The sequence below is a fragment of the Arvicola amphibius genome, chromosome 6, assembly GCF_903992535.2.
Source record: "Arvicola amphibius chromosome 6, mArvAmp1.2, whole genome shotgun sequence".
NCBI lineage: Eukaryota > Metazoa > Chordata > Mammalia > Rodentia > Cricetidae > Arvicola > Arvicola amphibius.
Genome location: NC_052052.2, coordinates 35,206,487 through 35,222,795, shown reverse-complemented (window position 1 = coordinate 35,222,795; position 16,309 = coordinate 35,206,487). Strand labels below are relative to the sequence as shown.

General features: G+C 42.8%; 1 protein-coding gene and 1 pseudogene across 1 annotated transcript in view; both read left to right on the top strand.

Annotated features, from left to right (window-relative positions):
• The window catches only part of LOC119817231 (cytochrome P450 4A10-like), a 53,906-nt gene extending 37,911 nt beyond the window's left edge, over positions 1-15,995 (top strand). The window contains exon 13 of the mRNA XM_042055298.1: positions 15,577-15,995. The gene's annotated coding sequence lies outside the window, so the exon portion shown is untranslated. The remainder of the gene's footprint in view (positions 1-15,576) is intronic.
• On the top strand, positions 4,951-15,995 carry LOC119816436 (annotated as a pseudogene).
• Positions 15,996-16,309: the final 314 nt, after the last annotated feature.

Below are 16,309 nucleotides of genomic sequence, written 5' to 3'. Positions count from 1 at the left end.
AGCCAGCCGCCAGGTCAGACATGCTGAATCTTTCCCAGTAAGACACCACTTGTGGTGCTACACAGATTGTTAGAAATGGGTTAAGCAAGATGTGAGAATTAGATAATAAGAGGCTGAAACTAATAGGCCAGGCAGTGTTTAAATGAATACAATTTGTGTGTTGTTATTTCGGGTGTAAAGCTAGCCGTGTGGGAGCTGGGCGGCAGGAATGCAGCCCGTCGTCTCATCACTACACCATCTGTTACAACCCTTTGGATGTCAGTGTAGTGATTTCTCAGAAAATTGGGAAACAGCCTTCCTCAAAACCCAGTAATCTTACTTTTGATTACTCCAAAGGAGGCTCAATCATGCCACAAGGACATGTGCTCAACTATGTTCATAGCAGCTTTTTTTTATCATAGCCAGAACCTGGAAACAACCTAAATGCCCCTCAACCAAAGAATGGATAAGGAAAATATTGGACATTTACACAATGGAGTACTACACAGCAGAAAAAATAATGACACCTTGAATTTTGCAGGAAAATGGATGGAGCTAGAAAATATTATTTTGAGTGAGGTAACCCAGACACAGAAAGACAGTTATCACATGTACTCACTCATAGTTGGTTTTGAAACATATAGCAAAGAAAGCCAGCCTACAAACCACGATCCCAGAGAACATAGACAAAAATGAGGTCAGTAAGAGAGACTTATTATATAGCTCTAATCTACATGGGAAGCATAAAAAGACAGTATCTCTCCTAAGTAAATTGGGAGCATGGGGACCATGGGGGAGGTTTTAAGGGGGAAAGGAAGAGGCAAGGATGGGAGCAGAGAAAAATGTAAAGCTCAATAATAATCAATAAAAAAAGTCCAAGCCGGCCGGGCGGTAGTGGCGCACGCCTTTAATCCCAGCACTCGGGAGGCAGAGGCAGGCAGATCTCTGAGTTCGAGGCCAGCCTGGTCTACAAGAGCTAGTTCCAGGACAGGCTCTAGAAACTACAGGGAAACCCTGTCTCGAAAAACCAAAAAAAAAAAGTCCAAGCCAAAAAAATTCTTAAAACAAGAGACATAAGCCGAGTCACAAACAAGCAAGGTCCTACTAAACTAGCATTTGAGTCTAGAACAGAAACTTTTCAGAAAAAGATTAAACTTTCCAATCAAAAGAGTTATATTGTCTGAATAGATGTTAAAAGTGAAATTCAACTATATGCTGTTTATAAAACCTCATAAGATAATGTGGAAGAATGGAAGGAAACCCACTGGTTTCAGAAAAGCAACACAAGACAGTGATGAGGAAGGAAGATCTGTAATTCATACTGCAGAAAGGACACTCATGACCCTGACTAGCCTGGCTTCCTGGGTCAACAATGACAGAAATTTTGTCAGAAAGAGTCCACAATCGGAAAAAATGATGTCAAGGAGAAGCAGGTTCATTCCATCTATTACCCTACAGAAATAGAACCCAGACTGAACTGAAACAGTAGAAATAACAGAATCATAAACATCAATGATGACTGTGGAAGACATAAAGGTCAACATAGCAAAAAAACGTATATGTGTGTGCATGCATGTGTGAGTGTGGGCATTAGTGTGTTGACATGTTCATGGAAAATCCCCTGAGGTAATACCCAGATTTATATAGTCAAAAGAAACTGGAGCTGCAAGATGTGCTCTGCATCCATTTAGGAGGCTCAACCCCTTTCAGGCAGCAGATGAATGGCCCAGAAATGATGTAAGACATTCACCAGAGCCTTTGGCATCACAAGGCATGGACTGCCCATGAGACCTAGAGGGAGAAGGGCAGAAGTGCCTGGATGCTCTGCAGGCTGACCTAGCAACCACTCACAATCCACCTAACATGGACAATTCAGTAGAAACTATGTAGGTGCTGGGTTTGCTGTGGGAAGTTAAGGAACTCTCAAGAGCAACAAGTAAAGACACAGAATTAAGACATGAAGCCTGGGGATAGAGCCTCCATGTCATACATTATTTCAACAGGATGGTTATATCTATATGACAACTGTTGTAGGAAGGCTGCTTGTTGCTTCCAGTCTCTCAGCCCCAAAATAATCACACAGAAACTGTATTAATTAAATCACTGCTCTAGCTTCTTATTGGCTTAATCTTATATCTTAAGTTAACTTATCTCCATTAATCTGTGGATCACCATGAAGTTGTGGCCTACCAGAAAAGTTTTAGCATGTCTGTCTCCAGCGGCAGCTCCATGGCTGCTTTCTACTCTGCCCTTCTTTCTTCCAGCATTCAGTTCTGTCTTTTCTGCCTACCTCTGTTCTGCCCTGCCATAAACTCAAGCCAGATTTCTTTATTAACAAATCATATTCACAGTATACAGAATAAAATCCCACAACACCTCCCCTTTTCTGTTTAAATAAAAAAAAGGTTTTAACTTTAACATAGTAAAATTACATATAACAAAACAGGTATCAAGCATGAATTACACTTACAATATTTATATCTCCTTTATCTTTAATCACAACTAAGGAAAACTATAACTATAAATAGTTCAACTACATCAAAGACTCCAGAAGGATATAATATTACCTACATTACCAGGAAGTGTATTGTAAACAACTTCCAAAACTCTAGAATTGGCAGAGACATCTCACTGCCTGGAGAGTCACCCAAAGTTCTTCTGTACCACTGGGGCATCCATCTTCAGCCTACAGACGCATAGTATTCAGCAAACTTTTACATGAAGCAGAAAATTTCAAAGACGGTTCTGCCTATAGTGGCAGTTTGTCAGTCACTTTCTTCTGTGTTCTACAGAATGTCTGGCAGACTCTTTCATGTAGCAGGAACCCCAAAGGACCATCTCACCTTTAGGCAAGTTCAGCAATCATTTCTCTGTGGGTCCAGTTCACATAGCATACCACCAAGCAGTCCAGGCAAGAGCAGTTTCTTCCCCAAATGGCTGACCAACTCCATAAGGATCCTCTCCAATGCCTATTCATCTTCCTCTTGAGGTAGATTGGTGCTGCCAGGAGCATATGTGTCTCATTGTCATGAAAAGTCCTAAGTTCTTAAAACATTTAAATGCCATATTCTGTAGGTCTTTGAAAAGTTTGAGAAACACCTATATAGTTTAATTATATTTCTATATGTCTAGGAAACCTAAATAACATGATTACAAGCTTGACTATTATAGATTACTCTCTATTTACCTATATTTCTTAATTATACATTACATTTTTAAATGAGCTTCACAATCACAATACCTTAATCAAGAGCAGAAAAATATATATACACAGTAAAACAAAATTGACCTTAAATTTGTATCAATAAACCAAGATCCATACCCTTGCAAATCTTTACAGCATATCCCCCATTTAAATGTAAAGAAATGATTATAAACAATATTTGGAAATTTGGGTATAGTTCTCTAGACTACTTCATGTTGACTGGGGTGCTGTTAATCAAGTTTTTCATGGTGTATCCTGTGTGCTAGGTTCATCAAAGTCAGCAGTTGGGTGAAGTAATTTTGGGGGGATGTTCATGGCAACCTTTCAGGGGCTCTTGGTCCATAAAACCATATTTGTCTCTAATGATTCCACAGGAACTGTTTTGTGGAAACAAAAGAGGAGCCTTTTTTCTTATTTTTCTTACTGTATTACTTTTTACTTATTAATATTTATTTTATTATCTTTACACCTTTAATCTATTTATATTACATTGACTGTCCCTTTACTCTTTTTCTTCTCTCTCCAAAGCCTATGTACATTCTTTAAACACTGTGACTTGTTCAGAGTTTTTTATGTCTAAATCTGCCCTGTTGTGTATCTATAATTCTTTACTGTACAGGAGCGCTGCTTAAAATTCCAAGTGCTTCTTAAAAACTTAAGCTGCAGCATTACTAGGTCAAATATGGCACTTCCAGCTTGCTCAGCCCAGTCCAATATGACGGAAGAGGTCCGTTCATTACCTTTGAACCACATACATCACTTCAGTTCTAAGTATCAGCAGCTCTATGTCAAGCCATTAAGCAGTTTGTAAGACGCTGCTTACAAACCTCAATTAAATGCTCCATAGCTGGACCTCTTGAGAAAGACTTAGAGTTGCACTGGCAACAAGGCACATAAAGCTGGCATTTCAAAACTGCAATGTTTCCTGCTATCACTGAATCAGGAAAACCTCTCTCAACGGAGCTGTGGCATGCCACCAGCAAACAGCAAGAAACTGTCTTAAACTCTGTATTTTTGTGTCTAGAATTACTTTATAAGCTTTCTCTGGTTTTATGTGGATTCTGGTTGGCCATGTGGGTGCCAATTTGTTGAAGGAAGGACATTTTCTGGTTCCAGCTGCTCAGCCCCAAAATAATCACACAGAAACTATATTAATTAAATCACTGCTTGGCTCATTAGCCTTAGCTTATTATTTGCTAACTCTTGTATCTTAATTTAACCCATCTCCATTAATCTGTGCATCACCACGAGGTAGTGGCCTAAAAAGCAAAGTTTAATCACGTCTGTCTCTGGCAGTGGCTCTATGGCTTCTCTCTACACTCCCTTCTTTCTCCCAGCAATTAGTTCCATCTTCTCTGCTTACCTCTGCAATGCCCTGCCATAGGCTCAAGCCAGCTTTCTTTATTAAACAATCATATTCACAACATACAGAGGTAAATCCCACATCAGACAATACTGTTTGATTTTTAAAAACAATAAATAAATCTTTAGATTAAAAAAAATGAATGGATGACTAATGAAGGAAATGATAATTACTGTGCCTAATACGTGCAGTATCCATATGTTAAAATACCACACTGTACACTATAAATGTATATAGGAAAATATGGTGAAGAGAAAAAATAAATAGCAAATAAATAAATGTTTTTGACTAACACAAAGACAGGAAAGTGGGTGCAGGTCTGGCCCTTGGCCACTGAAGATGACAAATCATTTCTCTGCCTCTCAAGGTAAATCATTCACCTTAACTGAACAGCTGCACTGTGAGAGCAAGCTCTGTCTTCTTTAACCTTGTTCCCTCCCACTGAGCGACAGGCAGCCCTTAAAGGATTTATAGAGGAGGTAGAAGGATTCATGAGAGTGAGGGGAGCCTGTGACTCAGAAGTGGCTGCACCATGAGTGTCTCTGCTCAGAGCCCCATCAAATATGCAGGCAGCATCTCTGGCTTCCTGCAAGTGGCCTCCGTGCTCGGCTTGCTTCTGTTGCTGTTCAAAGCGGTCCAGTTCTACCTGCAGAGGAAATGGCTACTCAAGGCTTTCCAGGAGTTCCCATCCCCACCCTTTCACTGGTTCTTTGGACACAAGGTATGAGGAAAGAGAAGGGTGGGAGGGAGATCAAAGAGGATGGAGGTACAGGGAGGATGGAGGTGCAGGGAGGATGAGGTACAGGGAGGATGGAGGTCTCAGAGACTGGCCATCAAATTGACAGGACAAAACCTACTGTATAAGAGAAGTCTAAGTACTTCATGAGACACAGAGCTCAGCTTGAGACACATTCCAGCATTAAGGTGGCTCCACCTGTCTGGCTGTAGCCAGCTCTGTACTGAGAGCCCTGCACATGAAGGCTGTGGGTGAGCCTACCTAGTCTCCTCTTCTTCAACAGCCTCTGCTGTTCTCACACAGCTTCTAGGTGGTTCCTTGCATACTCACTATGGTTATTCTCTCCCAAGCTCAGGGTTTGCTGGGAACACAGAAGTCAGTGACATGGAAGCCTGGCCCCATGGGGTTCTTGGTGTGGCAATGGCACACATCTCAGGAGCTGTCAAACACAGGAAGAGTCACACTGCTGGGATGAGTGGGTAGCTGGCCCAGATGATTCCCCACCCTGCAAAGGAATTTTCAGGATGGGTGGATAATGACTAAAATCCTGAAATCAAGGCATAGAAAGGAATAAGGCTGTGTAGTGTCCTCACATGAGGGAACCAATGTCAGAATTTCCTCAGTGTTGAGACTAATGAGTCCTGGCCTTCAGCTGCTCTTCCCAGCTGAACCTTCTAATTGACTGTGCCTAGCTTAGAGGATCAGAGGATGGGATTTTCACCTGTTGGCCATTGACTGCAGTGTATTTAAGCCTCCATGGTGCTATTAAAGGGGGCTTTTGGTTTCAGTGTTTGAAGGTCTGTGTGTTGGTCTGTCTCTGCGTGTGTATTCTCAACCTCCAGCCCCTTGCCTGAAGCTCGTGAACTGAGGTCTAGTGCATAGAGCACAGACCGGGGCCGCGGTGCGTGGCTCCTCAGGATCTGTTCAGTTCTCTATTCTCCTTCACAACCCATACTCTAAGCAATTTCATAAACACACCATCACTTTCCTTCACCACAGTGCTCAAGAAACAGGCACACATGTCTGAGATCTCCCAGGAAGGAGATGGTGCAGCACCCTGAATATTATTAATGGAAGGTATTGGCCCCTGGCACTGTCACCCAGGAAATAAGCACCAGAGCCAAGAAGTAGGATACATGAAGAAGCATTAACAAAGGATTTTCAATGAATGCTCTTAGAAGGACACGGGGATGTGGTACTTGCATGCAGACCTGAGGATCTGCCCAACAGCACTGTCAATTCCAGCTCAGGACCAGTTCCCAGTGTAGCAAAGCTCTGAGTGATAGCACAGATAGTCCATCAAAAAGTTCCAAACCCTGGCAGCATCTGTAGAACTCTGTTCCTGTGCTTGTTGTGCTCTTATCTCCAGAACAAAAAAAACTAAACTAGAGGCCCACTTCTTTATCTTTCCCTCAACAGGAGTTCGAAGGTGATCAGGAGCTACAGCTGATTATGAACACTGTGGAGAACTTCCCAAGCGCTTTTCCACGCTGGGTATGGGGGAGCCAAGCTTACTTTACTGTCTATGACCCAGAATACATGAAGTTGATTCTAGGGTGATCAGGTGAGTGTATATCATTCAGAAATATTCGTGTTGTCATCTTTGTAAGTAGCACAAGGCTGTCAAATTGAAGAACACGGTAATACTAGACCATTGCTGTACACACTACCAACCACTCTCCCAGGAGACAGCCCAGAATATGGTCAACACCACTCAGTACTGAAATTTCAAGTTTTTAGCCAAAAGTCTTTATCTTTCTTTGCTACTTAATCAAATTAAGATGGTAATTCATGTAAATTATTCTAGGTCTGAAAAGAACACCTCAAATGCATTTTGGTTTGCATTTGAAATCTCAGTTGTTACCTGCCTAGAGTTACAGGATAACTAACTGATGCTCTACTGTAACACACACACATACACACACACATCATAGTCGTACCTGTTCTTTTCTTTGAATATGGGCACATGGCCTGCTCCTCACCAGTTCACCATCCATGCTCCATGAATCCTGACTTCCCAAGCCTGACTGTTAGGCAAAGCTAGAAGGAGATATGAGGAAACGGACAGTGAACAGGACAGTCTGCCAACAGACAGCTCTTAAAAGATCCCAGAAGTCCGTGGCTTCCACCACAGCTGCCTACTTATCCCATTCCTTGTTTCTCTTTCAGATCCAAAGGCACATGGAGCCTACAGATTGCTGGCTCCTTGGATTGGTATGTGTGTCTGAATGGAGAATGTGGTCTGGCCCCAGTTAGAGCATCCAAGACCTGTGACTCTGTTTCACAGAGAACAAAATGTGACCGGCTACCATTGCCTTGATCTAGCCCTCCTCTCCCTGGCCCAAGTGAAGTAGAAGCTAGGCGTCTGGGTCTTCACTGCTCCAAACAGTCCTAGCTAATCATTCATGCTGCCACCTTCCCCCCCCCCCCGAAATTCTTTTGCAATTTTTATCTCACAAATGTAATCATCACAGACTGTATACCAGTCCCACAAGCTAGAAATTTCAGGTTCTGGACTCTACCATTCTTAGGTCTCATTATCAGTTCCACTCCACAGAGCCCCCTACCCCCAATACACACACATAGTTTATCTAACGGGCTCCCTGATTCCAACTCACACACACGTACACCCATCTCTGGCCCAGGCTATGGTTTGCTCTTGCTGAATGGACAGCCGTGGTTCCAGCACCGGCGCATGCTGACCCCAGCCTTCCACTATGACATTCTGAAGCCCTATGTGAAAACCATGGCCGACTCTGTCCGGTTGATGCTCGTGAGTTCATTTGATTTTCTTTTCCTCTACTCCCCTCAGCTCTGCTGTCCTTTCTACCTCACTGGCTGCTTCTAATCCTGCTAGGACTACCACAGCTTCACCATAATCATCATCATCATCTTCTTCCTTCCCTTCTTACTCCTCACTCTTCTTTTGCTCTCTCAATCTCTTCACCTACACAGAGTGTACACCAACAAACTCCACATGTGTATTCTAGCATGAATACAGGTTCTTCCAACATAAGCAGAACAGAAATATTCAAGGTATGAAATATGACCATACTTGCTCATTGCCCAAGGCAAAAGCATCTTGGTAGATAGAGACTCCAATTACCTCTTCAAGTCCTCAGCTTCAGAGGAACTTCCTAGGACGATACCGAGTCAGTGTTTTTCTGGGTCTCAGCTTCTGCATGGACTTGAGTGATTTCATAGACAAACACACACAAGATCCACATTGTCAAAGCCAAACTCGCCATACCACAAACTATCAACAGAACTCTGAACTGAGATTCAATTGTTCTCCACAAGCTTTTGAGGAATACATAGTAATTGAAGTAACTGGTGGTCCCATTAGAAGTGCCCATAGTGGCTACTTGGGCTTTCTTATGCTCAATACATGGAAGTCCTGCCACTGTCTCAGGTCGGGCTCAGCTCTCCATATACTGACACATTGTCTTCTTTACCCTGAAAACAGCATCATTTGTCAGTTAAAATGCATTAACCAGTTGCACACTTTTGAATCTTGTTTCCTACCTTATGGGTTTCTAAATTTAATTTTGAAGTAATTTACAAGATTTGATTTGCAATCTGTATAATATATTATCTAAATAAAGGACAGAGAACACATATCTGAAAATATAGGGAAATAGTACAGTATATGATCACAAGTTTTCTGTGGAAATTAGGTCAATGTTCCCCTCCCACTGCAGGACAAATGGGAACAGCTGGCTGCACAGGACTCCTCTATAGAGATCTTTCAACACATCTCCTTGATGACCCTTGACACCGTCATGAAGTGTGCCTTCAGCCACAAGGGTAGTGTCCAGGTGGATGGGTAAGTGTCAACATTTGAATGTCAGGGCCTTTGTCTCACCTACTAGGATGGCCTCATCTGACATGCAGGAGGTGAGGCAGTGTGGATACTTGCCTCCACAAAAAGGTCAAGAGTCTGAGCCCATTTCAGATCAGTTCCTTACACAATCCAACCCTGCCCCCACCACAGACCACTGATCCCTACCTAAGGTGGATGCCTACATATTCATGCCACCTTCTGCAGTCTTGAAAATTACAAGGGTTATAAAACAAAATTAATGTGTGTCTCAATGCTCTCTGTCTCTATGATACAGAAAATCCAAGAGTTCATTTTGTCTTCAGGTCAGATCTCTCCATAGTCTAATCTATTCTGTATCTTCTTCCTCAGAAATTACAAAACCTACATCCAGGCCATTGCGGACCTGAACAACCTATTCCATTACCGTGTGAGGAACATCTTTCATCAGAATGACACCATCTACAGTCTGTCCTCCAATGGCCGCTTGGCTGACCGTGCCTGTCAACTTGCCCATGATCATACAGGTTCTGTCTGTAGCTCATGTCTCCCCATCTTTTCCAGGGTTAGCTCAAAGGGGCTGTTGATGACTTCTGAGGCAGATCTAGGCCCTTCAGTGCTCCTATAGTGCCCGGGTCATACACATGTAGATATTCTCAAACTGCAAATGTTTGAGTTGGGATATCAGAATTCCAGGGGCTGTGTGGGTGCCATCAGTTTGGTAACGTTTAGTGATATCAGACCCAGCATCTCAAGCAGAGCTTCCTTGGCCCGTGGTCCTGAGAGGAGGTCTTGTCTGCATCAGATGGTACTGGTCTTCTAACCCTGTCCACTCCTTACTTGCTGATCCATGTATAGCACATAGCTATGGGCAAGGAGACACAAGGCTCTACATGGGGTTACTGTAGCTCTGGGGTCTATGTGATACTAATGTTCTGGAGCAGATGGAGTGATCAAGCTGAGGAAGGATCAGCTGCAGGATGAGGGAGAGCTGGAGAAGGTCAAGAAGAAGAGACGTTTGGATTTTCTGGACATCCTCTTGTTTGCCAGAGTGAGTGTGTATCAGAGCTGTGTGTATCACAGAGAGTCTGCCTGGGAGCACACAGCAAGGAACAAGCACAGCTCTGATGACACCTGTTGCCTCCCTCAGACGGAGAATGGGGATAGCTTGTCTGACAAGGACATACGTGCTGAGGTGGACACATTCATGTTCGAGGGCCATGACACCACAGCTAGCGGACTCTCCTGGATCTTCTATGCTCTGGCCACACACCCTGAACACCAACAGAGATGCAGGGAGGAAGTTCAGAGCCTCCTGGGGGATGGATCCTCCATTACCTGGTAAGCGTTCAAAAGGTGGAAGAACCCTTATTCTTTGGGTAGGGAGGAGCTGCTGGTCTCCAGTCTACCTGAACTTCAGGATGGACCTTGTTTCAGGGATCACCTTGACCAAATGCCCTACACCACCATGTGCATCAAGGAGGCCATGAGGCTCTACCCACCTGTCCCAGGCGTTGTCAGAGAGCTCAGCACACCTGTTACCTTCCCTGATGGGCGCTCTTTACCCAAAGGTATGAGTTTCTAAAGCCTGTTCACCTAAACTCATTCCAGAGATAAAGGAGGATCAGAAATCTGTGTGTTTAACAGTTCTGAGTCCTGCTGGGTACCCATTTCCTTTTTACTAATAGATTACTCTAACTCATAAATACATTTTCCAAAGTGGAACATAAGCTTAAATTATCCTCTGTAAGGTAAAAGAATCTCCAATTCTGATGCTTTGGATAAATAATTGTAAGTGTCTCTCCTTTACTACATAACACTCCTATTAAATCTGTATCCTTCTCATGATGCATCCATTCAGTTTGGGAAAACTGACATTCTTTGATTCTTATACTCTAGACTCAATCAAGATGATAACACTATGTAATTTCATAGCCATTCTTATCCTTCATGTGTCCTCACTGTCACATGTGTGTGTTTTCATGTTGTGGCTGAGAACACTCTTGCACATTTCCACATACAAGTGGAAGCCAAAGGTCAACATTAGTTTCATTCCTCAGAAACCATCCAACTTGATATTTTTGAAGTCAGGAGGTCTCTCACTGATCTGTAAGTCACCTATTAGGCTAGGTTGGATGTCCAGTGGGTGCCCGTCCCCACTTCACTGGTAATACAAGGACAAATATGTGCCACTAACACAGCTCTTCATATGGGTTCTGCAAACCAAGCATAGGTTTGTAAGTTTCTACAAGTTCTTCACCAGTTCATCTCTCTCTCCAATGCTAATTGTCACATCTTTTATCATCCTCTACCCTTGATGTTATTTGGAGAAATTTTACCTATAAAGAACTTCTACTTTTATATAAATCAGTAAAAACAAAATGACTACAGGCTCTTGTCAAGGCTATTGCTTACTCTCCATAAGCTGATGATGGTAAGAACCTATTGCTGAAGACACAACTTACCTATGTCATCAGTCACAGAGAAAATTATTGCCCAATTAGCAGCCCCGATTTTTAACCCAAATATTGAATAGGCCTTTTCTTCAAGCTTGTTTAACTGATAATTTTACATTTTTACATACATATATACATATATATCATGATTAAATCTTTGAAAAATTATATATAAGAAATTATTAGATATGGTATTATGACTTTAACTCTCAAATGCCATTTGATGGGATGTACCCAACAGATAAAAAATTAGACAGAGTCTAGGGAAGCATGTTTCTTTCCTGGATCAAAGCAAATGAAGGAGATCAATAAATCCCATGTTATGAGTCATATATGGTCCAGTCCCTGAGAAGCACTCAGGTTGATGGCAGAGGTAAACTGTTGACCAGATACTAGATTGACCCTTGCAATGTCAGGAGCTCACCCTTTGTCTCACACCTCATTCTCTCAAACTCCTTCTGTCAGTTACTACTTTAGTGGTGTTCTATAACCCCTCTCTGAAATAATATTAACTCACCAGAAAAGGCACACAAAAAAAAACAGAGGGGACCATATTGGGCATCTTTGCAGAAATCCTTCATCAAACCTAAGTTCTAAGCTGATTCTCTCCCAAAACTCGGGTTTATGTCTTTCTTGCTTCTCTTTCGTTAACATCATTTTTATACTTCTCATTTGTACCCCAAGTTCATTTCCAAGTCACCCACATCTACCCATAGTGATGATGTTTATTAGCGAGACCTTTTGTGCAGGCATGTCCCCTACTGCCTCGGGGACCACGGTTCACATCCTGGGTATAACCCACCATCTCCCCTATTCCTTTCTGCCCCACAGGTATCTCAGTCATGCTCTCCATTTATGCACTCCACCACAACCCGAAGGTGTGGCCAAACCCAGAGGTAGGAGGATCCACAGGAGGGCAGGAGGACATCCTTACAGACCAAACCCTGCTGTCCCCAGGTCTAACACCTGGTACCCTGGTGGGATGAAAGCAGCAGTATAACCTCTACTTGTCCTGACAAAGGTGTCATGTCCCTGCAGGTGTTTGACCCTTCCAGGTTTGCACCAGATTCGCCCCGACACAGCCATTCATTCCTGCCCTTCTCGGGAGGAGCAAGGTGAGACATCCTGAGTATATTGACAGACTATACTGGGGGGATATTTCCAGGATACCTTGATGTTTTTTACCTCATGCATACATAATATCTCCAGGTATATTCTATTGGTGGATATGGGGGGAAAGTTCCTTGGGAATGTGTCTGTACACATAAGGAGGGTAGCATTGCAGGAATCACTGTGAAAATTTTGACTCATTGCTCCTCCCATTGGCCAGCCAAATTTCTATGTCAGTGGATGCCACAGACTTGCAAATGTTCTCATATATCAGGGGCAGAACTGTAAGTTGATTTTTTTTTTATCCTGTGAATTTAACATCAGCTTCCATCTTTTCAAGTTTCAGAACTCTTAAGTGCCATAATTTTTTCTGCACTTAAACCAGGCCAAGTATACTTGCTGGGTACATCTCGAATTTTAGAATCACTGTGGAAAGTGATAATTTTGCTTGGGTGTCAGCCCTGGACAACTGTCCATCAGACGCTCATGGTGTTACAGAAAGTCTTTAAAGGAAAGTTTATTCCACGTCCATGGACTCCACCTGTGCAGTCTTTCCCAGCACAATCAGAGACTCAGTGCCAATGTGTACATCCCTCTTGTAACTGCCCAAGGCCAAACCTTGACAGATAATATTTATTCCTTGACATTACTGGTTTTTGAGAAAACCTTCTGTCTTTTATAACACATAACATTTGTTAAGGTTCTTGGTGAGTGAAATATAAATCTTGAAATAGATACTGAACAAGTTGAAAGCTTTCCAATGGCTTCTAGGAAAATCCTCAAGGCTCCAGTGAAACCCAACTTACTGTTAGCTTTAAAGGGAGGAGCACAGAAGGTTTATCTGATCCTATATTTAATGAATTACTCAAGTGGCAAATGAGATTTCACAGAACAGGCTTCAAGTCAGTTGTTCTTCCAGACACAGGCTGTCTAGCATTTGATGTACTTCAGGTTGAATGCTCCCCACTCCATGCACTGAGAATCATGCCACTTACACTAGAAGACAGCAGAGTATTGGGTAACTCAGCGTTAGTTGGAATGAAGCATATTGCTGCTGGTGTTTTCTGAGACAGGCTCAGGCTTGCCTGGAGTTCTTGATCCCTCTGCCTCAACTTTCCAAGTTCTGGGATCCACATAGAGACCACTACACCTTGCTTTGCTCAGAAGTTTTTCTTAATTTCCATTGTATTACATTCCATTATTTATTCCTTAAATTTAAGTGAGTTACAATTTAGAGCCAAATAAAAATGTTTATTTGAATTTAAAATAAATTATTAAGGAGTTCCTGTGTGTTGGGTGTGAAAAAATGAAATGAAAGATACTCTCCTACCCCTGCCTCCAACTCAAAACTGTATTCCACAAAGACAAATATATCTGTGGTCAAAATATGTTCTTCCTTCATTCTTTCCCTCGTTCACTGAACAGTTTTCTAAATGTTCCATGTTCCTGACATCATCACATGCCCTGATTGTGGCTTATCATTAAATATCGCACTGATGATTCTGTGGGTGCTCTAGAAAAAGGGAGATATCAGCAAAGAAAGGAGAGGCAGCTGCTCATTGGCCTGAGCTTTGGTACTATGCAGTCTGAGGGAGAGGATACATTGTCAACACATCAACAACTTGATCTGAAGTAGGAAGTGAGATGGGCAGAAAAGAAGTGATTAGACCCAGCCAGTTGAAGGCTGGCTGCAGCTAGGCTTCTGAATGTAGCCCTACATGTAGAGGTACAGAGAGGATCATTGTGGAGGGAGAGTCAGGGACATCAGAAAAGTCCAGGACAGAAAACTTAAGCAGGAACAAGGGATATTTCTGAAGTACAATTAGAAGGCTAAACATGCTGGTTGAGGAGTTAGAGGTATCCTAATTAGGAGGAAGATGGGACAGCAAATTGAGGATCCCCAACACAGTCCCCCTTAGGAACTTTCCTACTGAAATCTGACTCCACTCCTTGGAAGCCATGCCCTAGATTTCTCTGGATGAGGTAAAGTAAGCAATGATTAACTTTGTAAATAAATTACAAGAGTGAACCTTAATGCTTAGAATGCTGGCCTAGCAGACTTCATAACTCTAAATGAACTAGAGTCAAAGTAGCCTTGAAATACATAGAGGCTGAATCAAAGTCAGGAGAGCCACAGCCTGAGGAAGAAGTAGGCATGGCCTGTAATGACAGAGGTTAGACTGGACCTGTGAAGGCTGCATGTGAATGCTGTTCTAGGCTATTTCAGGGGCCCCTCCCTGCTCAGGTCAGAAGTCATTGACTTTCATTGCCCCTTTCTGACCCAGGAACTGCATTGGGAAACAATTTGCTATGAATGAGCTGAAGGTGGTTGTGGCCCTGACCCTACTCCGCTTTGAGCTGCTGCCAGATCACACCAGGGTCCCAGTCCTCTTACCACGACTTGTGTTGAAATCCAAAAATGGAATCTACCTGCGTCTCAAGAAGATCCACTAATTCTGGTAGGGACAAGGACAGACTCGATGAGCATGCTGCCTGACATCCCGTCTTCATGTCATCTGTTCCTGTCACTATCTGGCTTTCTATCTGCTCAGCTTTCCTCACCTCTTTGCTCCCATGCCTCCTGGCCTTCTCTCTCTCTCTCTCTCTCTCTCTCTCTCTCTCTCTCTCTCTCTCTCTCTCTCTCTCTCTCTCTCTCTCTCTCTCCAGCTCCCCCTTTCTCTCTTTCTCCCTCTCTCTTTCTATTTTTATCCTTATTCTAGATATCCTATTTGTCTCTCAGTCTCTTTCTACCTGCATCTGATCCCAAGTCTTCTCTGTCCTCCAGCCTCCTCTCCTTGCCTTTGATTTTTCTGTCATCTTATTTTTGCTACATGATTTTTCATTGCACCAATAATCAACTGTCACACCCTAGGTGGTCTGAAATAACTGAATGTTATTATCTTACAGTTCTGGATCTCAGAAGTCTAAAATGGAATAAAAACAAGTTTCTGGAGAGTTCTCTGGATATTTGTCCTCCTGCACTTTCATTTTAAATCATCATTCCTTGGCACTGGACTGTCACCCTGTTCTAAAGCCAGCCTCCCCTGAGCCCCTCTCTTCTAATTTCTTTCCCTGTTGTAAAGACTCTTGTGACATCATCAAGCCCATTAAAAAATCCAAGGTAATTTTCCCAGCTTACTATGTATTTCAATGCAATATTCATGGGTTCCAAACTTAGGGCTTGAACATCATTTTGACGTCATTGTGGAGCCTGTCACCTGGTCGCTTTGTCTACATCTCAGCTACAGTCTCTCTCTACCTGACTGTCCTTCACACAAGTTTCTTCATCTTTTCTCTTTTGAACAATAAAAGTTCCCAGAGTCACACACAGTGTTTGTCATGATTCCACATTGCTTGAAACTGCTCCTGGATGCCATGGACAGATTTCCCTGGTATGCCATGGCCTGCTTCTTAGAATGGCTTCTCTGGAATCTACTGTCTGCAACCAGGACTTCCTTCCTAGTCCTTCTACTTAGCTGGGCTAGCACAGAGTGGTTCTGAGGAAGGGCAGGAGAGGCCAGACTGAATACTCAGTACCTGACCAAGGGGAGAGCTGGGAAGGAACATGAGCCCAAATCGTCAAACTCAGAATGTTCAAGCAGTACAGAAAGTCTCATGCTGGCCATGCTGAGAGAACAGA